This window comes from Monomorium pharaonis, chromosome 2 (genome assembly GCF_013373865.1).
Source record: "Monomorium pharaonis isolate MP-MQ-018 chromosome 2, ASM1337386v2, whole genome shotgun sequence".
Lineage (NCBI taxonomy): Eukaryota > Metazoa > Arthropoda > Insecta > Hymenoptera > Formicidae > Monomorium > Monomorium pharaonis.
This window is the reverse complement of record NC_050468.1, coordinates 32,467,101-32,492,153: the sequence shown is the minus strand read 5'-3', so window position 1 is coordinate 32,492,153 and position 25,053 is coordinate 32,467,101. Positions and strand designations below refer to the sequence as shown.

At 36.4% G+C, this 25,053-nt stretch overlaps 1 protein-coding gene and 1 long non-coding RNA gene across 3 annotated transcripts in view; one reads left to right on the top strand and one right to left on the bottom strand.

Moving 5' to 3' along the window:
- Window positions 1–25,053, top strand: part of LOC105839886 (UPF0489 protein C5orf22 homolog) — a 639,614-nt gene that overhangs the window by 68,089 nt on the left and 546,472 nt on the right. The window lies entirely within an intron of this gene.
- Window positions 1–25,053, bottom strand: part of LOC114255499 — a 106,204-nt gene that overhangs the window by 63,289 nt on the left and 17,862 nt on the right. The window lies entirely within an intron of this gene.

The window sequence follows — 25,053 nt, the reverse complement described above, 5'->3', positions numbered from 1 at the left end:
TTAGATCACATGTTTGCAATCTCCGTTAAGAATAAGCGTGATTGACGGCCCCCTAGCGATCGTCAATTCGACTTGGACCGCGGGTTTAAATCAGTCAATGCGTATCGGTAAAAATCGGTTTAACAAGTATATAATATATATCGGCATTCGCGGCTTGAGTTCTAATGCGTAGTAAGAGCTGCCTTCCAGCTATTGGCTTGCGACACGCTTGAATCAGCGCGGTACGGTAATACCGGGATTAATTTATTTACAACAAATGTGTAACAACATCGCAACATTCCGATTTTTCCAATTCTGCATGTAAAATGATCTGCATTGTAACGCGAGTTTACATGAAGGCATAGGTAGAATATTATAATGCGCTTATATACGTATCGAGAATATTTCGCATTTCTTTATTCGATCAAGAACGTGCTCGGGGAAAGGGCGAGGGGGGAGGGGGGGGGGCAAATGAAACGCGAAATCAGGCTTTGAGAAAGCCGGTTAGGTTCTTCATGGAAGTGTTTTCGGAAAGTTTGCGAATAGTAAAAGGCAGGAAACGAGTCCCTGGTGTGAAGGCGCTGACCGCGCGCGTACAGCCGGTTTTTTTGAATAAAATCCAATTGAATCAAGTAGAATCGAAATCTATCCGCTGGCGCACGAACAATGGACCGTCTCTGCCCGAATGAATTATCGTTACTAATTTCAACGTCGATCCTGAATTCACGAACCGTCGGTCAGTCGTTCGTTCATTAATGTCTATTATGTAAAACGTTTGGGGTATAAATTTATCCCTAACGAGTGTACATTGTTTGACGATTGTTGATCTTGTGGGATATGACAATATGGTTAATTTTACGCGTTAATTTGAATTTGAAATTGTCTGTAATTTCGAGTTATCAACTTCGTTCTCTTTCGGTTTTGTTCCGGAAATTATTTTTCATAATTTTTATACGTACAGATTAAATGGAGTGAATAAATTTTCTTAATTGCTCGACTTGCTCCGCGTTAAGAGTAAGTTACATTATTATTATTGTTATTAATATTATTCCAGAAAGGTGCACTTTATTGCAATTATTTTTAGTCTTTTATACACGTAACATAAATTAAGTAGAATACTATATTGACTTACTTGCTATCTGCATTCTGTTTATGACTCATTTGAGCCACTCGTTTCAGCGTAATAAACGCAAAGTTTATTGTTTGCATTTTAATTAATTGCGAATTTATGATTTGTTTACGTGCTGATTTAATAATGATAAAATTAATTAATTCCTCTGACATGATAAATATTTTTTCTTTTTTATTTAAGGCTTTTTTATTTTCTCTTATTTCTCTGTTATTTCATAGATAAAATTTTTTTTATTTTAATATTATACTTTGATATCATTATTACATAACTAATGAATATTAATGTAATATTGTGAAAAGTAACACATCTTGCTTTACTCGAGTAAAAACTCATTAAAAACTAATGAATGAATTCACGTATTTGTTAAATATCTTTTCTTGAAAGATAGAGCAATTATATATTACTAATTTATATTTTATCACTCATCATTTACGCAAGTTTTGCAATTGCGTCAATTAAGACTTTCCGTCTTCACTGCTCCGACAAAAGAGATTAATCTCTTTTGTAACATAATCTCTTTTGTAACATAAGAATTCTTACGTTATGAAAAAAAGTGTCTTTCGCGGTCGAACGGTCAGCTCATTAAACTTATCAACGCGACGTTTAATTATATCGACAGCTCATTTAGCATGGTACTCTTTTGCGCCACGTGGATAAGAACAGTTCAGCCTGTCGTAAAATTAGAGAAGATTTGTAATTTGACGCGCTGTCGCACGCGGGCAAATGACGGGGCAGGAAATCCAGTTTCTCCGTCGAGGCAATCGATCTATCATTCCTTAGCAACTTCCTTTCGATCAGAAAGTTTTCGATGGAAAGCTATACTATAAATTCATTATTCGAATAAACGGGAAACGATATTATTTTACACCTCGCAATTTTACGGAATAAATTTCGTTTCCATCATCCAGTGAAATAATTACACAGTGCGTTTTTAATTTTGCAAGCTTATTAAGAAGAAATTCCACTAACGACTTTCATGAACGTTTGCATTTCGCAGTTATTCATTCCTAATAAATTGATACTTCCGCGTTACCCCCGGTCATTATTATCCCGCCTTGGAGCGCGCGACGTTGTTAGCTCGACGCAGCGGCAAGTCGGGAGATCCTCGCGCGTGACGCGAGATGAAAATCGCGACGACTCGATCGGCGGACAATTACGGAGATGCATGCGTTGCGATTGTTACGATCGATAAATTCCAGGCTGTGCGGCCCTGCGCTCTTATTCTTTCGTCGCGCGAAAACGTTAAGTGCCTCGCGCGCGCGCGCGCGCGCGAGGACGGAGAATTATTCTCCTTACCGGTGGCGTAAAAATAGCGGGGCGTCGTTAAGTCCGGGCGTAAGAAAATGCTAAATAGGTCTTTGAACCGGCGGTGGCGTAAACGAGCGCCGGCGATCTGATAACGGGCCGTTAACGTTATAGCCGTGAAGTGGGCGCGCGAACGCGCGGGAAATCATTTCGTTTGGCTTGCGTATATATATATATATATACACGGCGCATTTCTTTCTCGCCGTCTATATATGTTTAAAATACACGTATAAATCGCCCAGCGCCGCGTATAATCCTGCACCGGCGGTGAAGATTGCGTAAAAAAGGAGCGCCACGTTGGAAATCAATGCGCGACGAACATTAACGGTGTCGTGCGTGTCAGGCGCGAAGTCGCCTTTTAAAAACGAGGGAATGACGCAAGAGTGCTCTCCCCGGCATCTCTCCTCCTCCTTTTAAACTCGCGAACGGACGACGACGCGGGCAGAAACTTTAATTTCCCGGCTGCCGATCGCGATGGCGGCCGATAAATATCGTGCGCGCGCTTTCGCCGCGACACGCGTTTCTGATATAGGACTTCCGATATAAGTTACACGCCGGTATATTAACTCTTCGTGGGAAACGCGGGGACATTAAAGTCCCGCGGACGTCTGCCTCCCCCCCCTTCTACGAAAATGATTGCGCCGCGTGCTTGATATTTCGCAAGCGAGCGATCTGAGCGGCGGCAATCTACCTCGGCAAAAGGCACTCGAGATCCTTGCGATCGAGCACCGACGTATGGACAGTTCCTCACCGATATACGCTTCTTCTCCTCCTTCCTTCTCCTCCTCCTCCTCCTTCTTCGTCCGTTTATTCACGAGCCTCGTGTGACATACGGGGGTCGTAAAAGCGTCGGCGTGTCCTACGGCGACCCGGCCGCCTCGTCTCTTCCCATGGACGATTATTTAATAACGGCCGTGTGTGTAATTAGTATTCAGCGTTCGGTGAATTACACCAAGTGATTTCACCTTGTCAGACCTTACGCGCGCGTAAAGTCGGAGACTCGTCGCGCAGCTTGTAAAAATCAGCGCGGCGTTACCGCCGTTACCGTTACCTCTCTCGCGGAAATCCCCGCGCGAGCGGGGATCTCGCGCTTTTTCTTTCTTTCTTTTCGTTTGGTTTTTTCGATCGGCCTTTTATCCGGACGACGACGACGACGACGACACTTTTATCGCGGGGCGGTCCCGCGAATTGGAAGGACGGGCATCCCCCTCCTGGTCCCACGGTGTTTCCGGTGTCGCCGTCGTCACGACGGCACCCACGGATTCTTCGGTGCCTTCCCTTCTCTCTACCTCCTTCTCGCTTTTTTTTTTACTCGCATATGTGTATGCATATCAACGACTCATTGCCGAGTCGACTGGTGTTACGCGTTCGGTCAGCGAAACGCGAGGAAATATATGCGGTATATGCGATTCTTTCTTCTCTTCATCGCGATATTTTCGGCCGCTCTGCGCGCCCTAAATTATGACTTCGTAAATAATGTCTTGACGGTCCGGCGTACCCGGCTTTCTTCCACCGGAGACATAAATTAGCGGGTAAAATGTGCGGATTGTTACGTACAATAAGTGCGGGAAGGCATGCGTTGCTTTCTATTTTATTACTTCTACTTTAATTGGGAGAACGGAAGTTCCCTCTCGGTACGAAACTTTCCTTGCGATTATGGGCGCGCGAAACATCTGTGTGTATTTGTTTTACCTGGGATAATTCACAATTTATTGGGTTAAGAATATTTTGGCTCTATAGTATCAGCTAAAAGTTACGGAAATTTTTTTTAAATGCAAGATTTCTGGATTTATTTTTTTTTTCTTTTAATTAACGGCAAAACAATATATCGGAATTTTAGCTTTGGAATTAGTTACAAAGAAACAAAACAACGAAAAATTTGACCTATACAGCGAAAACTCTATTTTGTTGCAGTTTTAAGCAAATTTTTGAACTTCTGAATAAATAAGAGGATCCAAACTTTTGCATGAATATTTATCAGAGTTATGTTCGTCTACAAACAACATTTGATTTCATGCGTAATGTTACCTTCTTGTCAAATTTGCAAATAAATACGAAACGTGATTTACATAAAAAACAAGAGCACATGACAAGTAAAGTAAATTGAAGCCAATAAGAGAATTGTGTTCAAATTAAAAAATAACAATAATAGAACAATCTATACATTAAAAATTTTTTGATGATACGTTGACACGTACATCTTTAAATTTTAGATGATTAAATCATGAGCGATTTTATAAAAAAAGACCATGAAATTTATTATTTTGTGTGTTACGAGTACTATACGAGGTTTCATTTGATAAGAAAGCACATGAGACGACTTCACTAATGTCAAATTGATATGGACGTCCGCCATTTTTCAAATCACCTCTACTTATGTACAAAATATTTGTCTATTGTGATAGCTATTTGAAGTAGACTACTTCTGTTTTCTTTTTAAATAAAAAAGTAAAATAATCCATTATGATTACTTTACTTACTTTTTTTTTTATATATACGATTCAGAAAAAACAGTGTGCATTCTTCCAGCGTGATAATTCGCCGAAACAATTTTTCATCCACGAAAGACGCGCCGAGTGGCAGGAACTCGGGGTCAGAAAGAAAGAATGGCAGCACGAGGCACACGAGAGAGCACAAATGCAAAACGGACGGACGGCGAAGCGTTTGAGAACTGGGGAAACCGTTTGCACGAACGCACGACGAGTGGCAGTCTGGCAATACGGACCCGTTCATTGTCCGTCCTTCCGTCCGTCCTCGCGGTCTTTCACGTGATTATTTTTGCCGGTTCGCGGGCACAATGAGCGATTTCTAGCCGGTCCCATTGTTCCCTTTCGTAGCATGAGTTTTGTGCCGACCACGCGCTCGCTCGGTCCTCCTAGACGTCCACTCTTGCATGCACAAGTTACCAGGAATTTATTTCCCAGCGGCCTTCCCGGGCGCATGTCTAACGTTGTGCGTACACCGCGAAACGAAGAGAGCTCATTAATCGCGAATAATTGTCGCGAATAAAGATATTCTTTTCCCGATTTTTACTCGAGAACCTTTTCACGCAAATTTTTCGCGAGGCGAGCGTGAGGTGGTGCGAATCGACGCGGAGACATAAGGAAATTCACGCACGCAACACAAATATGCGTGCGGATTATGTTTTCAACCGAAGATTCGGTGCGTATGTGTGTGCGCGCGTGTGGGACTCGTTAGCTTTTACTTTACGATTACTGACGGGACTAAGAGAGAAGAAGAAAAAAGAAAAGGAAGAAAAACGCAACGAAAATATACGTTTATGCATTTCTCGCTATCTCCTTCCTTGCCTTTGTGCAAATTTCGTTATCTCTCCGCAACGCGGATAATCGCGCGGCTCCGGATTTTATGCCGCGGCTAACCTGATCGCTATCTAGGCAACTATATAGTATACTCGCGCCGCGCTATATTGCGCCCGGCGTCATATTTATAGCGACATCGGCGTTCATTTTTTAATACCGGAATAAAACAGAAGGCGCCAGCCTTTCGTCCAGGTGCGAGCGCGGCCGCGCACGCCGCAAGTATCGTCGTTGCGCGCAAAATCACCATCTCTCGTCTCGTTCGTAATACGCGAAATAAGAAATGCACGGATGTGCAGTTGCGTATATAGCGCTACGAGGTTGATTGAACCGCCGCGCCGATGAATGATCGGCCGCGCGATCGAGATCCACAGACCGCTCATTTTCTTCAATCTTGTGACGGCGCTGGCACAACGCGCGTAATTGCTTTAATCGACGCAATTAGGAATGGTAATCGCGGATCTATAATTGCGCTATAATTGCGCGGCGGAGCCGATTTCTTTCTGTTGTGATGGATCCCGCTCGTGATTGCGAATTCAATTTGATTCGTCGATCATTATAAACAATAATCCGTCGAATATTTCAGCGACAGCAATAATTTTCTTTCCGATTTATCATTTTGCTCCGTAAACGACTCGCTAAATTAATTTCGTCATTTTGTTATAACGATCTGAGAAGTCTATTCTTTGCTACTAGAGTAAATATGTCTTTGATACTGCAACCTAAAATTACGCACAATCAAACCTCAAAAAAAAAAATTTTAAGTTGATTTTAATTTAGAAATGTAGAACTGAGTCTTTGAGACACGAAGACATTTTCTAATAAATTAGTTTGTTATCAGTGTGCGATCAAAAATATTCGGTTAATCATTTCTTTATGAATATATATGTCCCATACATCTTCACGATGGCTTTGGATGATTCCTGTTCGCGAAACAAGTAAGCAATTTCCGGTTGCATTAAGCAACGTCTTCGCATTAAATTACACTAACGGGTTTGCTCCAATTAATTCAATTCGCATTCTTACCATTAAACCGTGATAGTCTATTTTGTTCTCGGTTAAACTCGCACCGTATGCACGTGTCGGCAATTATAATGATTCTTTCCAGCGCCGTGAATTCTGCTTCTTGGATTTTATGCTGGTGAGAATAAAATCACTATGAACCCCGGTCCGTACGAAGGCGTAAGGAGGCAGGTGGAAAGGAGGGAACGGAAAGTTGAAATTATGAGGGGAGGGAGTTGTAGGTGATAAAGGTATCCCGGCAATCGCGGTTAATTTCAAGGGACGATTAATCTGTCTGAATTACTACCGACTTACGCTCGCTTCGTTGGCGTTTAATTACAACCGTCGCACTTGCGATTATGCGTACGTATGTTTCGTTGTGTGTACTTAATTTAAGTACCCATGTACTCCACTATCTACTTTTAATTTAATTAGAGATTGTAATTATTTATTTTTATTTAACAAATTTTGGAGATACATATATATTAATGTACAAATTTTGTTTTATCTATACAATTAGTACATGGTTTAAAAAACTTGAGAGATTCTGTAGTTTTTCTGATTTTTAGTTTTTATTGATTGACAAAAGTTGTACAAATTCTTAATGATTAAGAAAACTTGGTGAAGCAATATAGTGTTGTAATTGGACATGCATGCGGGCGATTGCGCTTGCACTGTATAAGAATTCATTATAGTGTGTGCAGATTTTTTAATATTCAGCATATGTTGCATGTTTTTATAAAAGTAATTGTAATAATATATTCTCTCACGATATTTTAAAACTAAAGTTTAATACGGGTGACACTATCTGTAGCGTAATGCGACTGCGGGAAATATAAATTTACATTATATGTGTGCTTACATATACTTCGTATAACTTCGTAAAATTTTATCTTGCAATATGTAAAGGTAAAATTATAATTAAAGAAATACTTCGAATTTCGATAGCGAAAAAAGATTTTAAAAAGTTTAACAGTGTTTGAAAGTAAAAGGTCCTTTTTAGACTTTAAGATGCTCTTTGAAATATTATGAAAGCATTTTGTATCTCTTTTTTTTTTTGTTTAATGGTTGTATGAGATTTCGTGTGCGATAATTTGCCACGATGACCGCTACATGGCGCATCTATTTATTATTTATTGTTTCGCAAGAAGCGGGCGTGTAAAATAGCTTTGCCAATCGCGATTGTACAGCTGCGATAATGACATTCGCAGTCGCGTAAGGAAATATGAATAGTATAGCTCGTTGTGGATAAGAAAGTTCACAAGACATTTCGCATGCTGTCTTTACAAAGGGTCTTTTGCCTGATGTTCTTATTATCACGCATCTTCTTGGAAGAAAGCAGATGATAAAGAGAAATACTCTATTAAATTTTAAAGAAATACTCTTTAAATTTTATTAAACTCTTAGGAAAAGGTATTATCACAAATTTGATAGAGGATGATGCAGCGATGATATTGTTAATTCTGGTGACTTTATGATATACTAGAACATAACATTATGCGCGCTTCGCGCTTCCGGACCTCGATTGTTAATAAATTAATTTTTTAACTTCCAAAAATCATTGATCTTTGGGATTGTTTTTACGCTTGTACATTTTGGTATAAAACACAAATACTTATCCATACTTGTATAAGTAAGATGAACATTTTTTCTCACTTAAATTTTAATACTTATTTGATTAATCTTTTAATAGATATCCTAAATTTTAGATATTGTGACACTAAGTTTTATCTCTTCAAGCTTCAATAGGAGCCTTGGCCCAACATAGTTTCTAGGTTTTTTTTGTTGACTTGTTATAGCTCTAGATATTTAGACTTATGCAGTTTTAGGTTTTTTTATTTTAATATAACCCTAGTTGTTTTTAGACCCGATACAACACCAAGTCTTATTTAATTACTTATTAATTTACTGGTTATATTTGATAAAATTTAAAAATTATTTCAATCTTAAAACTTCTTAAGTCTTAAAGCGGAGAAAGTTTACAGCGATTAAATATTACTCTTAATCAACTATTACCTTGACATTAGAATATTTAATCAACTGCTTCTTGATGAAATAATTTTGTTGCTACGTTCTGCTTGAATAATTGTGAAAAAAAAATGGCGGCAGCCAAGCATGAACGCGAGAAATTCCGATATAAATGATAATTATCTTTAAAAAATGAAGAACTGAACGTTAGCCGTGATAACGATAATGATAGACACAACCGTAGAGAAAGAGAAAGTGCTTGTGGACATAATTAAACAAGTAACTAGTTTTCGATTGGACCTAATTTTCCTGATAATGATAATCATATCATTAATTGTCGAATTATACGCTTTAAATGGGATGAAGCGTATACGTGATTTAAAGATGATTTTATTTTCTTATATAAAAAAAGATACTGCGACACGCATTATATCTTTCTGTATTTTATAATAATATAATTTATGTATAGATTATTATGAATATTTTACATATAAGAGTAAATTTGATTGGAGATTTTATTTCTTAGATATATGTAATTGTAAACGTGTCGATACGATGGTTTTTTTTTATTTACGATTAGTAACTGGTATTTCTTTTCATAAGACGCACATTGCGTGTTCTGTGAATTCAACAAATAATTGATTTGTGTTAAATTAACTTAATTGCAAACCAGCGGGTTCGATCGATTGGAAATTACAGTAGTCATTCAACCGGGATCGAGCCTGTCATCAGTTACATAGATAAAGAGACAGCTCTGGAATTCCGATAGTGCAACGCACGGTATGCGGGCTGCACGCCAAATCTCGCACACGAGAGCCGCCCGTACCGACTTGGCGCGGAATTTATACTCTCTTACTACTCAGGCGGCTTTCATTAATTCGCTATTGCGCTTTAAATGTGCATCGAATATTATCCGGGATATTTCGATTAGTAGCGTTAATTGCCCGGCCGCGGCGAATCGTTTTACAGTGATTAGGACGGAATGTTTGTCGGGGAGCGATGAAGAGTTATTTTAATGCGAACGGGAGAGAAATCAGACGGGACAATAATCAGCCGGTTCCGTCCGATACTGTCTTTCGCCGGGGTGAGAATGGGAGACGAGTTATTGCCGCGGGTGCATTAACGTATCGAGTCGTTTAAATCAGGCAGGTGCGCGACGCATTATTAATTCCCGACATGACTGGCCACAAAGTGTCTTTCGATACGTTATGGCGCGATATCCGCGCGGACCGTTCGGCGCGCAGCCGTTTTGTGCGGAAAAATTATGGGACGGCGCAGAAAAATGTGGACGCAAAACCGAAGGCGAAGGGATCGCGCGCCATAGGAGAATTCGCTGTATTATTCATTAGATCGCCGCGATTCTCGCGAAAAGCGTCGCTCGCGAACGGGTCTGGCCACTTTTACGATCGTTTCACGCGACGGATATATCATGAAAATTAATTGTGAAACCGAGTGGAACGTCAGGTGCACTCTTTCGGTTTTTAGATCGCTGATTCAGGTGATCTGTCAGTACCTTCTTGATTTAATAGATCGAGTTTTTTTTATTCTGGATATCGCCCGATCTGTGAAGTTGGCACGACATTCTGTTAATATAAAAAAAAAATAATTAGAGTTCTAGTAACACTTTCCATAGTTCTCGAGTTCTTTATGAAAATAAAAATAAATGCTGCAATCCTTATATGAAAAAAATAAAAATAAAATTTTATACTACTATTTTCAGATAGTACTGCTAGAGTTCCATCATTATGTGTAATAACAAACAGAAATTTTAATAATTTTCTTTTTTTCTACACTTTTAATATTAAACACGACACGACACTTGAGAAAAAGTTGAGTATGTATTTATGATAATTCTAGCGACAATTCTCGGTAGTACTTATACAGTTCTATACTTTGTAATCATTTTTAAAAAGAGTTCCGGCGAGTAAACATTTTTTTATAATTTTTCAATGTCCGAAATCAGCACGACAAGAGGTGCCGTGCTGAATACTTATTGTAGTTTTAGCGTGAGTTGAATGTAAAGCATAGAAGTTAATCTTCTTCCTCTACCCTAACATTATATATAATAAAAATGTCAACTAAGGATTTTGTATATATTATTATATATAAAAGTAAGTACTATTTTCTTTCTAGATTGCAGCAAAACAGTTGAACTTTGTGTTATTACCACAAATGGAATTTAAAGATAATATCTTAAATACATTCCATAGAATGTATCGAATCTAAGAATCAGTTTTAACTTTGCATGTTATTTGCTGGGTTCTAGCAGTTTCTGTATAAACGCAATGTGTGTGGGATTCCTTATTCAAAATCTCTCTTTCCTTTTTTTACTTATGCATTTATGTAGGTTGTAAAAATTAATAACCGAAACCTCGCAGCGTATAGCTTGTGCAATGAAAACTACAGATCACTGCCCGTATCTTTTATCGTTGGCAGTTGCAGCACGAAGAAGATTAACTGCAGGCGTTATATGCTAGGACTTGACGTTTATTGTGGCAAAACAGCTGTGTTATGTTACAAAAGCGAAACCTAAGATGCTTGGGTGACCGTATAGCGTAAAAGGTTGCCGCTTAAAGTACATTGTCCATAATACATCGACAAGTGGAAGAAACATGTACAAGAAATAAAGTTGCAACATTATAATTTTACGTTACACAATTATATGAAGTACAATCGGGTAAGATGATGCATGCACTGCGCCCAGATACGGTTATAACTTGAAATTATAGAATTGCGACTTACTATTAGCATATTTTTGTATTATAGCACTTGAAAGATGTGCAGTAATTGAGGAACGATGCGGTTATTAACGACGGATGACATATGATTGCGTGTTAGTACGAAATAGAAACATGTGATACATGCGGCACGTAATTAGTTTGGATAATTATCACGAAAATGTATAGCGTGGCGGGCGGTCGCTAATGGTTGCACAGCTGCATCTTGTTTTCTGCTCTTTTCACAACGAGACGGAAAGAAGATTAACTATTCCTTTGTCGTGTTGAAAAGAAAAAAGACACACTGCACTTCTCACTGACTTGTAACAATTTTTATATTTTTACGTTTTGTTTAATACTATTACGTGCCGCATCACTACAAAATTTTTTTGTTTATTATTAATTTTTCGATTTTGAACTTTTTCTTGTGAAAACTTTATGGAAAATGCAGTTACTCGAAAACGTACCGTTCATACCGATTGTTTTGTAGTTGTAGACCATGACATGATTTAATAATTTAGCAAATCATGCAAGAATACGATTGACAGGATCATATATTCTTGTTCGCGATTAATTCAATTAAATTCTTGTACCTACATGGCATTTTCACAACTTAATAACTGTAGTAAACCCGCAACTCGGTGCTCCACAAGAAACGTGTTAAGATAGCGTATTCATCTTTATTTATTTTCCTTTACGTTTCTTACACAATGACTGACAGTTTTTGCGAAAGCGGCCACGCTTGTAAACGTCGTGCTTTGTCGCACGTAATGGCTAGGCGGTTCATATTCTGTGTTTGCTGCCACTTGTAGCAAGAAGTGCAATCGGGTTGCGACGGCGAGGCAATCGAATCCGTAAATATACAGACACGTAATATCCTTACAACATCGCGAATGTTTATGATGTAAGTTGCCGCTTCAGTTATTTTTTTTTATCACGAAAATCACTCTTACTACAAAATAAGTTGTGTAAAGTAGAGAATTTTTCGCGCGCAAGGATCACACATTGTAACGAATGGAAAATATATTATGTTAATCTTCTTATTTAATTATCAAAATTTTCAATGGCGAAATATATCCTCTTTCTTTAAAGAATATTAAAGAATATTTTACGATTCTATTAGATTTTCTCATTTTGGCTTCTTCATTGACCAGATTAAGATGTTTAAAAATACGCGATTTGCTAATCTGCTGGTAGGTGAATCTACATCTGTTTGAACTGCTTCGCCATGCCATCGTGTATTCGAATCGTTTCACTGGCTGGGATCGCCGGCCGTCGTTCACGATCAAAGCGGCATCTCTTTCATGCGGCACTTGTGGACTCGTAAAAATTAATAACCGAAACATCGAGCGACAGCAAGCGGTGTACGGAACGTCTTCGCTCTTTGGCGGCGATGCTGCTGCAACCCGGTTGCTGTCACTTTTCACGGTACAGCAAGAAGAAGATAAATGTTCAGCCGTTACATGCGACGGAGCATGGCGGAGGAGGTACGAAACCTACACGAACTCTACATCCGACAGGCCGGCAGACGGATTTGAAGTCGTGCGTAAATATCACTACCGTTTCAAGCGCGTGTAAGTCTCACGTGAGGCAGCCATCAGGCGAAATTCAGTAGTTTAATTCGCTTGTTTCCCGCAGCTTAGGAAATTCAGGATTGTGAATGTTAAATGCTCTTCTTTAAAGAATTAATATTTCCAAGTAATTGAACAGATCGTAAATATAGATTATCGTAATTTTCAAATTTAATAATTTAGAGATAAGACAGGCGGGCCATTGTGAAGAGCTATTGTGAAAAGAAATTTTAATCGACGTATAATTCTATGATTATAAAAGAAATGTGCAAGTTAACGATTGGAGACTCCAATTCTCGATTAATTAGTAAACTAAATGTTTTCAAACATCTTTATCTTTATAAAAAAAAAAAAAGAAATTTATTATGTTCCTGAAATTGTAACAAACTTTTCTTAAAATTATTTCAAAAGTATAATTACATGAGTGTTACAAATTTAATTCATGCAATCAAGAAATAGTGTTATTTCAGCTTCCTTAAAAATATGCAACATACATGTCCATCAGTTTCGAATATTCGCGACAACGTTGATTATTACCCGTTAATTATCATTTAATTGACGATAATTTAATATTTAACTGTAATTTTCAAGCCAACATTGGATGCACATTTATATATTCGAAGACGTGAGATATTAATGTGATTATTTCGGCTCGGTGATTATATGATTGTACAAACGTTTCATCTAAACGACGATATTTCTACTTTCCTTGCAGCGCATGTACACTATTCGCACGTAGGTTGCAACATCGTGAAGTCACGGCTTCAGCCACGATTCTTGAATTTCGCCAAGTGCCTCGCCGTGGTAGCGTGAGCAAAATGCAAATTTCTACTGTAGACTGCAGGAAAGGGGAGGGAGAAATAGAGAGGGAGAGAAGGTACATATAGTACAAGGTTGATATATTTATGAAAGCACGCGGAAGCGCGTTGCCACTTTATTGCGAATTATTATTGAACGCAGTTGAATTTATTGTATCCTTAAATTAGGTAAGCGATTCAATTATGCAAATGGCTTGTAAAATGACAAACCCAGCAAGCGCTAGAGGCGAGATACCGATCGGGGCTTAAGTTATGAGATAAAAATAAGTTACTAGTCAAATATATTATGGTTTATCTACACATAGTGTGGCGCTGTACGATATTTCGTTGGGGAGGAAATGACTTCTGCACAAGCGGCTGCTCATTAAACCTCATTCTCCTACGCGTAGCACGAGGAAGACTTTATTTCTGGACTTCCATTATTTCGCGTGTCTAAACTTTGTATCTTTTAATGAGATTTGATAAGAGTTTTTTTTTTTAATATTAAAATTAAAACAAGAATGCGAAGGGAGAGCCGCGATTTCTGCAGAATCTCGTTGCGGGATTAAAACGCGTTTCTGCGCGCGGAAATTACGGTGTCACATCATTCTTGAAAAAAATATCTTCGGCGTACTTTATCGAAATGCCGGATCGAATGACAAGCTTCGAATTGACGGCCTATCGCGCGCAAAAGCGCGACATGCCGCACGTGTTAACGCGCGCGTCAAGGCATATTTGCTTATAGGTATACCTATATATGGATGCACGTGCGGAATGTATGTAACGTGACTTTGGGTTTTTTATCTCCCGTGGTGGACACCCGGCTTTATCGTGTGTGGTAGCCGGCGAAAAAGATATCGCGAGAGTTATCCAATCCGGCGTCGTAACTTCTTCTCCGGGATAGCGCGAGCTTACGATTTCTATATATGGTTAATAAATAAGATTGGAGAAATAAATGTTTACGTTTTATAGATTTTTAATATAAACCGCAGATTAAACGTTGGTGGACATTAATCGCGTTCTAAGGGAAACAGTTAGAACACGCAGAAATATCAAGAGGCTCGAGATAACGTATTCATCTATTAGATATGCATGCGGGTAGGTAGATCGTGTTTCATTGTCGTTTTATTAATCGATGCCGTTCGGTAATTGAGTAGGCAGTCTGTGCGTGCCAATTTTGTCCGTAGGCTGAACTAAAACACCACGTGCAACGCGTGATTGGTAGCCCACGTGTGTGACTTTTGTCAACGTGTCAAGCCAAGCTGTTGCCGTGGTACCACGAGCATACCTGAATAGTCTAGCTGACTAGCATAACAGAAATATTTGCAGTATGAATATATTATCTATTGCATGCTTGAATTATCCGTTGACATCTGGACAGTGCTTTAGAATATTCTCGATTGTGATAATTATTATATTGAATTAATTATTATCAATCATTGATTGGGTTGATCCACAAACTTCCTATGATTAATTGATATTAATTATTTTAAAAAATAACGGATAACTTTTTATAATTTCTTTTTTTGAGTTATGATTTGTCTTACTTCTGCACTTCTGGGAACAGAATTTAAAAACAATTCTCTTAGACTATTTAGATAATTGTTAAAATATTTAGCCTTCCTATTTAGTAATATATGTAGTTTTATTTTACTTTTAATATTCTTGTGGCACTGTTTTAAATTCTAGCAGATTCGATAAAAATACCAATTATTACAGAAAAATTATACCAATTTTGTTTTATTTTTTATGTTATTATATACATTTATAAACACACACAGATTTAAAAATGCTAGGCGAAAAGAAATATGAGAAAACCGTTACGTCGTGATATGAGAATATTTTTTACACATCATAAACGTGTTAAAAAATAAACACGTCGTACGAATATTAAATGAAATTAAATGATTAAATCTTTGTAAGCAATTATATTAATTTTTACATGTTATTATTTCTAGTAGATTTTATGAGAAAAAAAATATTTTTTTGATGCACTTTTTGAACGAAAATGTATAGGTAGTTCGATCGCACGTGCTACAGTCACAATGTCATTTAACATTTCAAAATTAACGCCATATGAATTACAAACTTTCTGACAACTTTTAAAAGGTAATTGTTTGTTACGTTGTGAATTTTATTCCCAGGGAACGTTAAGTACGATAAATCATAATACTTGAGAAACGGGAAATGTGCCTTTCACATAAGAAGTCCATGGACAAACGAATTGATTTCCGGTCTGAGATGTCCATAAAACGAGGACATAAATTGTCATTAAAACGTTAGCCGAGGTTGGAAAAACTCCCATAGAATAAAATATCGCAACGCATCGGCCGGACATAATGAATCACCGTTCTAACAAGAATTATCGGCCTCGTTGCCTATGATTATAGCGGATGTAGCTACTAATATTGTCAGAAGCGACGGGTAATATTGCCAGTTTAGATAATAATTTACAGCTGCGTGATGTATTACGATGCATTATTACGAATCTTTTTATTTGTTTCACTTACAACGTTCACTTACAACAAGTGTATTATTACATGTTATGTGCAAGAAAGATTAAAAGATTAGAAGATGCAATTGTAATATGAAAAATTACGTATAATAGATGTTGAATATACATTGTAATTAGTGGAAATCAGTAAATGAGCGAAGTTTTTTTTACATAAACGACAGAATCAATAATAATACCTTGTCGTATAAAAGCAACAAATTAGTATCGAATTAGTATTAAATAATTATTTCTAATTTCTCGAGCGCAATGCAAATACGATTTCAAGGTTTGTTATTGTAATTAGGAAAACTTTATAAAACTTTAATAGCGCGGGTAATTCAAAATAATCTTTTTAGCATATTGTTTTAACTGAAGTGTTATCTGTCTTGCTTAGAACTTTTTTTTTCACATTGTAATTTCACTTGCTTCAGAAATTAAACGTGGAGTGTAAGCATGTACCGCAAATCGTTGACGAAACGTTCAAGATTGAAATTCCTACGAGAACTGCTTTCGCTATCAATATATTGTTACTCTTCGCGCGTCTTTTCATGCAAGGCGGTAAATTTACCACCAGCGAATGACTGCGATTGCTTGCTCCGTAATGCGTCATAAATTTAAATTTCCAGGCGAACTATACGTGAGAAATAGAAAACGATGCGTGAGACGCCTCGTAACAGGGAATGCGTTGTCATGGGCGTCGAACTTGGAATCAATTTTGTTTAGAGAATCCTAGAGTTATTATGTTGAATTACATTTCAAAATTTCCGCGATACAAAATCCTACGTCTTAATTCAGTTAATTTGAAATTTATCCATCTCTCTCTCTCTCTCTCTCGCTCTCTCTCTCTTTTTTCTTGTGTTTCCTGTTTTTTGTCTCTCTTGTCAATTTATTCATTTTTATTTTGTAGACATCGATAAATATGGAAAAAAATCTAATAAATGCGATTTTTAACGGGGTATTAAATTACGAAAAAGATTTAAGATTATGTCTGATCTTAAAATAATTTCGTTACATGAAGATTAAGGCAATAAATGCTCGCAAGAAAGGAATGAAATCGGCAAGAAAATGATCGCAAAGGTGGTTATAGATTTCTTGAAGAAAGAGAATTTTCGCATTTCTCTTACTTCTGCAGGAGAAGTCGACGCCAATGCTAACGGCTGTTCCCGATTATTGCCTTGTCGTAAAATTACGCCTCGTGCCTCTTTCGTGCAATTTTTCCGAGAGTCATATGGATGGTGTGCGCGTGTACTATGCGTGTGCTCTACACGCACGGCCGCGTACGCGTAAGCAAATTCTTTTTCGGCTCGGCGCCTGGCCCGCGCTTGAGATCACGCGGCTTTTCAATCTCGACCAGACGGAAATTTACCCGGAGAAACGACCGCCCGCGATCGAACAATAAATAAATTATTTTACAGCCGTGCGATTTCATTATCTAGCGATACAGTCGGCCGTTAACGTCCGCCTTAATGTTCCGTTCATTCGTATGCGCCGTGCGTAAACCAAGCTACGGCGTGGAATTTCACATGGGCAAATTGCAAATGTCTCGGTAATTTCTCGCCGAGCTGACGGCGCGCCGCGGCGAAATGGTCTTTGCGAATGCAGGGATACCTCAAGTTTCAAGTGAATCTTGCCGATCGACAACTACGTTTCATCCAGACTTTAGATATTCTTACTACAGATTGGTAATATTCGAGTGTGATAACTGGCTATTTTATTTTAGATTGGAATTAATATTGTGAACATAGATTTTTATCTCTTTCTATTGATTAGATATTGAATAAATGTAAGCATGTTAAACTAATAATTTTTCAGTCATAAACTTTTAATATCGTTTTAATACGATTCAGCTGTATGTAAATGAATATGTAAGTGGATAATAAATTATTAAGGGAATAAGAGGAAATGCCATTTCTTGGTTGAAACAAATCTTGGTATTTAATAATATTTGGTAATATTCGAGTGTGATAACTGGTTATTTTATTTTAGACTGGAATTAACATTGTGAACATAGATTTTTAATCTTTTTCTATTGATTAGATATTGAATAAATGTAAGCGTGTTAAACTAATAATTTTTCAGTCATAAACTTTTAATATCGTTTTAATACGATTCAGCTGTATGTAAATGAATATGTAAGTGGATAATAAATTATTAAGGGAATAAGAGGAAATGCCATTTCTCGGTTGAAACAAATCTTGGTATTTAATAATATTTTTATACGGTTTATTTCATGTTGGTTATTAAATCTTTTTTTGTTTTACAAACTCCATGCTGATATATGATTGCATTTAAAATGCAATCGACCGAGAAATCGCACTTTCCTCTTATTTCTTTGTATTATTCATACAGTCTAATATTCAATTTTGTAAATAATGAATTTTTTTTATTTAAATTTTTATATATAGACTCTGTTTTTAATAGATTATTCTATGTAGTGTCCAATTTATTGGTCTTTAATTCAAATACTGCAATTAATGTCCATGAAACTTTTATCAAGTAAATATTAATTGTAAAGAATTTGTAAATACAAAAGACAGTTCAAACGTAGCAATTAATTTTAAAGAATATGTTTTATATTAAATATATATAAATATATATTACAGGAACACAATAAACTCTTTGCAACGGATGTAAGCAAGTAGTGTAGTAAAAAATTGTTGTAATTGGAAAACTTTGTGAAATAATTTTATCGATTTTGAATTTTGATTCCTTTACACTGATTTAACTTATATTTTACTTGGAATCAAGGTTCTTAGGCTAAGGTTATCTAACGGAAGCAAAGTTTGAAAAAGTTTAACCGTTTCTGAGAAATCTTACAGATAGACAAACGACCGGAAATATCAAACCGGCACGGTACTTTGTTATGCTGTACTATTTAATGAAATTATATAGTAGTTTGGTTATCATAAAAATTTATATATATAAAAAAAAAACATATATTATAATTGGCAATCAAATCGTTTCGTAATTATTATAACGCTCAATTACGATGTTTATTGCGGGACTATGGTAAAATTAAATTTGCTACAGCGTTAAATACGAAGTGGATCAACTTAGTAAAGATTTGATTGTGCCGTTATAACGTGGGATATACAACCGTTATGCGCGAAGACGTTAAATTGTGTCATAAAAGTTCCTTTTTGTTTTATCGTCGTGGCAATAAAGTTAGTACGAGCGGTAAAGCACCTGCTACATTATTCGCAATTGCTGTATCCGAACGTGTATAATAGCGATTATCATTATTGTAGTTCACTGCAATAATGATAAGTTACAACGATGGTAAATTACAGCGATGCAACTAGGTTTGCTTTTTGTGAAATTGATATAGCTTGATATGTACGTGCATGTCTCCGTCTCATAATATGCTATAATAAGATTTTAACGTGAATGGCTTAGCAATTAATTTATTAGCAAAAAATGTATGGCATTAAAAATTGTGGTAATAGCACAGTCATCACTTTTGTTTGGAAAATAATTGTCGTGGCTACAACCAAATATACTGCTAAGAAAGACAAGTCATGCTTATGAATCGGTAGCTCTCGACAATCTTGATGTAACAAAACTATATGTTGTGCTCTGCGCAACGTTTTGTTTCTATTCACGCATTACTTATTATATAAATAAGTATTCGAATACTAAATATAATAAAATAATGAAATTTCGTTTCGTCCGTGAAGACGCTAACCCGATAATTTTCAGTTTCCATTTGTTCAAGTCTCGAGGCAAAAATTATTTTCTCCTCAAGAAATATCCTGATTAATTTTGTTATTAATTAACAACGTGTAGCACGCCGTAATCAAGCTCGCTCTTTTCGTTTAGCCGAGAATTGATTGCAGCCTGCCTCCGCGTACCGCCCGATCTTCCCTGTATCTTTACCTGCATCCGTAGGTAAATATGAAGGCAGCATAGCGGTTAGCAGTTACCTGTTACTTCGGGTTAACTTATGTTCTACGGGAACGCCGGTTTTTACGCGAGGGGGAACCGAGATAGGTTACAGCGCGGACGGAATTAATTATCGCTGGGTGATTAATCCACGCGCGGACACGCTGTCATTTCGTCTCACGGCGGGGAATCTATTTCGATGTTGCGCTCGCCTCTCCACCCTATACGAGAAAATCGAGAAACGAGAAAGAAAGACGCGTGTTGTGTGCGCAGGGTATATCCTGTAACCTGATGCTAAAATTACCACGTGGGCTTCATCGCGGGGACGATTAAGAGAAATAATCGCCGTGAGGTATTGCCGGCACGTCGAAGTATAGCTTTTAAACGTGGGATTTTTTACGACTGTGATCCCGCGCGATCATGTACTACCGTGTACGTCATTGATGTAACGCGTTATCACTTAAATGGCATCATTATTTCTCACTTCAGCTTTGATGTCGCACCTTTTTGGAAAAATTTAAACGAGACTGTATGTGACAAGACCGACCTAATAATGGTCAACAACTTGCATTTATGATTACAGTCGCTTAAAACATATATTTAGCGATTATTCTAATAAATAATAATAACATAAAATAATTCAAGACGACAAGGTGATACATATAAGAACATAATGTCGGACATTTACATAGCATACAAAACTGCTACCAATCGAGTTGTCGATACTCGATTGAATTTGTCATTGAATGCTTCGTTGATCCCGATAGATAAGACCAGCCGTTTCAACATCTGCATTGCGTATACGTGGGTTAAAGAAGATCGCACAGCCAATAACGTGAGATCCCTATCAGCGAATCGTGGCGCATTCCAACGAGCTGTCACAAGTTACGAGACGCTTGGGCAAGTGCCGCCTTTGACCTGTCCCTCCGCTGGAATCTGTCCAGTGATCAACGGACTAGAGAAACACGCCGCGAATACAGAAACCACCGTTTAATTCTCTATTCCGTAGTCGCAAGCTGCGACAAGCGGTTGCGGTCTAATAATGGCGCACTGCGATAAAATCGAACGCGCGGGAATTAGGAGAGCAGGAAATAGCATGAACTGGTGCAAAAATCACCAGTGCGTTTGAGTGCTCTGAAGATTTCTAATGGAGGAAAATTTAATTCAGTCAAAATTTTTTCCGGAAATGATAAGTTTGACTGGAAGGTTTAATATTTTTTTCTCATTTTAAACACTTGAAAGAAAGAAATTTATGAGATATTCGAAAGAATGTATTTATATATATTTTTGGATATTTTGGAATATTGCACAAATATAAAAGAGACTGTTACAAATTCAAGTAAGTTTTATGAAACTTTGAAGGTTTCTCGGGAGGATTTTTTGCGTTTCTATTTTTAGGCGTTTCTATTTTTATTTCTATTCTGTCAACGTTAGAACTGGTTTATTTCAAGTGCAGCTTTCATACCGTTTTCTTCTAGTTCGATCGCGTTTTAGTCGCCCATTTACGTTGCCGTTATTTATCTTGATTACGGCGATTTCTCTTTTCCACGAGACGCGTGGTGATCGACGTCGTACTGCGTCAACGATCGATTATATCAGTGCTATTTGGTGGTTGATTGCGATTTATTATTGTAAGGTATTATATTACGTACTAGCGGCACAAGAGAAAGGCCTGTTGAGCAAAAAAGTGCATCATAGTTTTACATGCAAGTTCCTGTTCTGATATGGCAAAGTAATGTTCTTGCAAAGGATATTGATAATTACAAATGAACTTGTTAAATTTTTTATTCTTTTTAACATTTTTAACTTTACCATAACAATGATATATATATATATAACATTTGAAGAAAAATAAACAACTTTTTAGTACTGAATCGATGAATAATCTAAAAAATTAAATTGAGTAGAAGAACTTATAGAAAGATTACATTTTTTAATTTTATATATTTTTTTATAATATATTTTTTATTTCCAAATTAAATTTATGATAAAGAATGAATAGAAAAAGAAATAAGAACTAAAATAAAGCCACGGAAATATTAAAAAATGTTAATATATTTGATGCGATATTTTATATGATAAAAATGACAAAACGTAGCGGAGTGCATCTCTGTTCTTTTATATGCAACAAATATTTAAGAGAAATTATTCTCTATGGTAAAATAAACCGTTCACGATGATAACACTCTTGAGAACGTATCTGCTTAACGCATTTGCATCGTGGTGCCACAAGATTTCATTTTGAACGAACTCACGCTGCGACCGGATTACAGGCACGCAATAAACACCATAATTGCTGTTAGCCTTTTAGACGGGCCGACGAATAGGGAAAATAAACGCATAGGCCGACTCGACGAAGATTTACGTCTCTCTAGTTTCGCTCGCTCGCCGAGACTCGCGAAAGTTTCTGTATTACCGCCTCTTAAGTCCGCGAAATGTCACTCCGCTCGAATTGTGTACGCGTTGCTCGCTGACTGATAGGTCAACTCGGAGTTTTCACAATCGGTTACGAGTCTTGCCTGAAAAGGATGACTTTCATGCGGATTATTAGGTTTTTAGTTTTGAGTGGTCGAGTTTAAAACTGTTTGCTCATTGTATTTTTTGCTTATGATTTTATTTATATTGTTCGCAATTATCTAATTTTTTATGTAATGTTGCGTTATTTATAATACAGTTTATCGTAACGGCAGATATTTTAAATTTATACTCTACACGTATGTGTATAGGAGAATAAAATAAATTATTTACAATTATTTAACAATACAGTTTCACAATTTAAATGTAATATCTCAATATTTCTTGTATTTATTTCCTCATTTATTTTACGTAATTTTATGCAAAACGCATAATATTAGCAAAGATTTTTATTAGATTTTTATTATCTTTGTTAGAGTATTAAATTATTTAAAGTTTCCTTTAAATAATTATGTTTTTTAACACACACACACTTGCATTCCACTTGCGGATTGCAGATGCATTATGGTTCGATTTATCATACTGATATTAATGATAATATTTTCTACGCAATATTTGTTATTTAATACGAAATTCGGTTTTACGTTTTCGCAGCTTTCATCAATTCAATAATTCATAAACTACAAGGTAAATAGACTATCATGTTAATGAGAAAAGTGGACGGTTCTGGACGACAGCCACGATCCGTCGTAAATGTTCAGAGACCTTGAGAACAAATAATGAACGTAATGACGTTCGTAATAACAAATGTCTGCTTATATCAGAATAATTTGATATTTTCACAAGGGAGGAAAAAATACACGTCTAGTTCAATAAGTCTGTTGAACTCGCATCCGACATGCGAGACTTTATTTAATAATATCCTGTCATATTTCTTACAGTGCAAATATACATATTTCGTCGAGTCTATAAATAATATCCAAAGATATATCTGCATCTGTGAATATGGACAGTGAAGAATATGACATTTATACTATTTGAACTGAAAGATTTGATATTGGAAGTTCACAGATCCCGAGCAATTTAATTTATGCAGTCAGAGAAACAAAATTTACGAAAAAAAAATTTATGAAGGTAGATATGTTTCTTTGTCTGTATTTTTATAAAGTGCACTAAATTACTTTTATAATTTCACAAGTTTGGTCGTCATTTGTTCATCTATCTGCAAAAATATCTTAAAAGCTATTCAATTATTTTTAAACTTTGTTTTTGCCACTAGATACCCCTTTCTTTTAGTTCTATTGGGATAAAATACGAGTCAAATTATTTGACTGTGAAGGAGGTACTTCATTGTAAAGATCAAAATTAATAAAGTTTTCTCTAACGAAGTCTTCTCAATTACAACGATTCTTCGCTGCACTGCTTACTTACAACAGTTGCAAAGAGTTTATTATTAACAAAATGTATATAATTTTGTAAAATAATTTAAAATATATTCTTTAATTTGTAATTGGAATTTTGTTTATTAGAAACTATAAAATGTATATGTTAAAATGGCACAATAATGAAAAATTCTCATTATTTACTGTTGTATACAAAAATAAGCGTAAAAGTGAGACTACTTTGAACATACATATATATATAGGACAAGAAAAAATATATAACTTATTATAGAATAAAATTTATAAATAATAAAAATGGAATCAAATTATGAAACTCAAGAGATTGTTTTAACTCTCCGCAAATAATATGTGTATTTTCTTTTCAAATAAAACGGAATTTTTTCTCAATCTCAACGAACGATGCTTTCACTTGGCGTAAACATACGCGCGATCATATTATCGACCTATGAATAATCTCTCCGACGCAAAGACATTTGTAATTAATTATAGCCGCGTGATCTTTGAGCTATGTATGGCCGGAAGGTAGACGGAGATCGAAGATGATTAGAAATAAGCTTGTGTAACGTCCCGTTACTGGCGATGTCGAAGGTGAATTTACGTCGGGGAGGGACATACTTTATTCCCTTAATTTATAAAGAATTTAAATCGATTTATACACGCGTGATTACATTCTCCAGTCCCGTTTGCCAATTTGTCATAAAACATTTTTTAAATATTTTCTTTACGCAGAATCCATGCATGCCTTTTATTTTATTTTTTGTAACATTACAGATATTTATAAATCAGTTTTTCTTTTGCCTTCCTGAAATCTTAGGCTTTAGAGAAACTACAATTAGGTGTAATATTCTAAGATTTTGAATTGAATCAATTAAGAATGTTTTGGCTCTACAATATTAGCTGAAAGTTATCGAATTTTTAGAATTGTAGTCTTCTTAGTCTTCTTTTTTCTATTCGATAACAAAAATATTGGTAAACATCAGAATTTTGTCTTTGAAAGCCAGCTGTACAAAGAAGAAAGCAATAAAAAATTTTTAATGATTTATAATGACTATGCAGCAATATAATTTTATT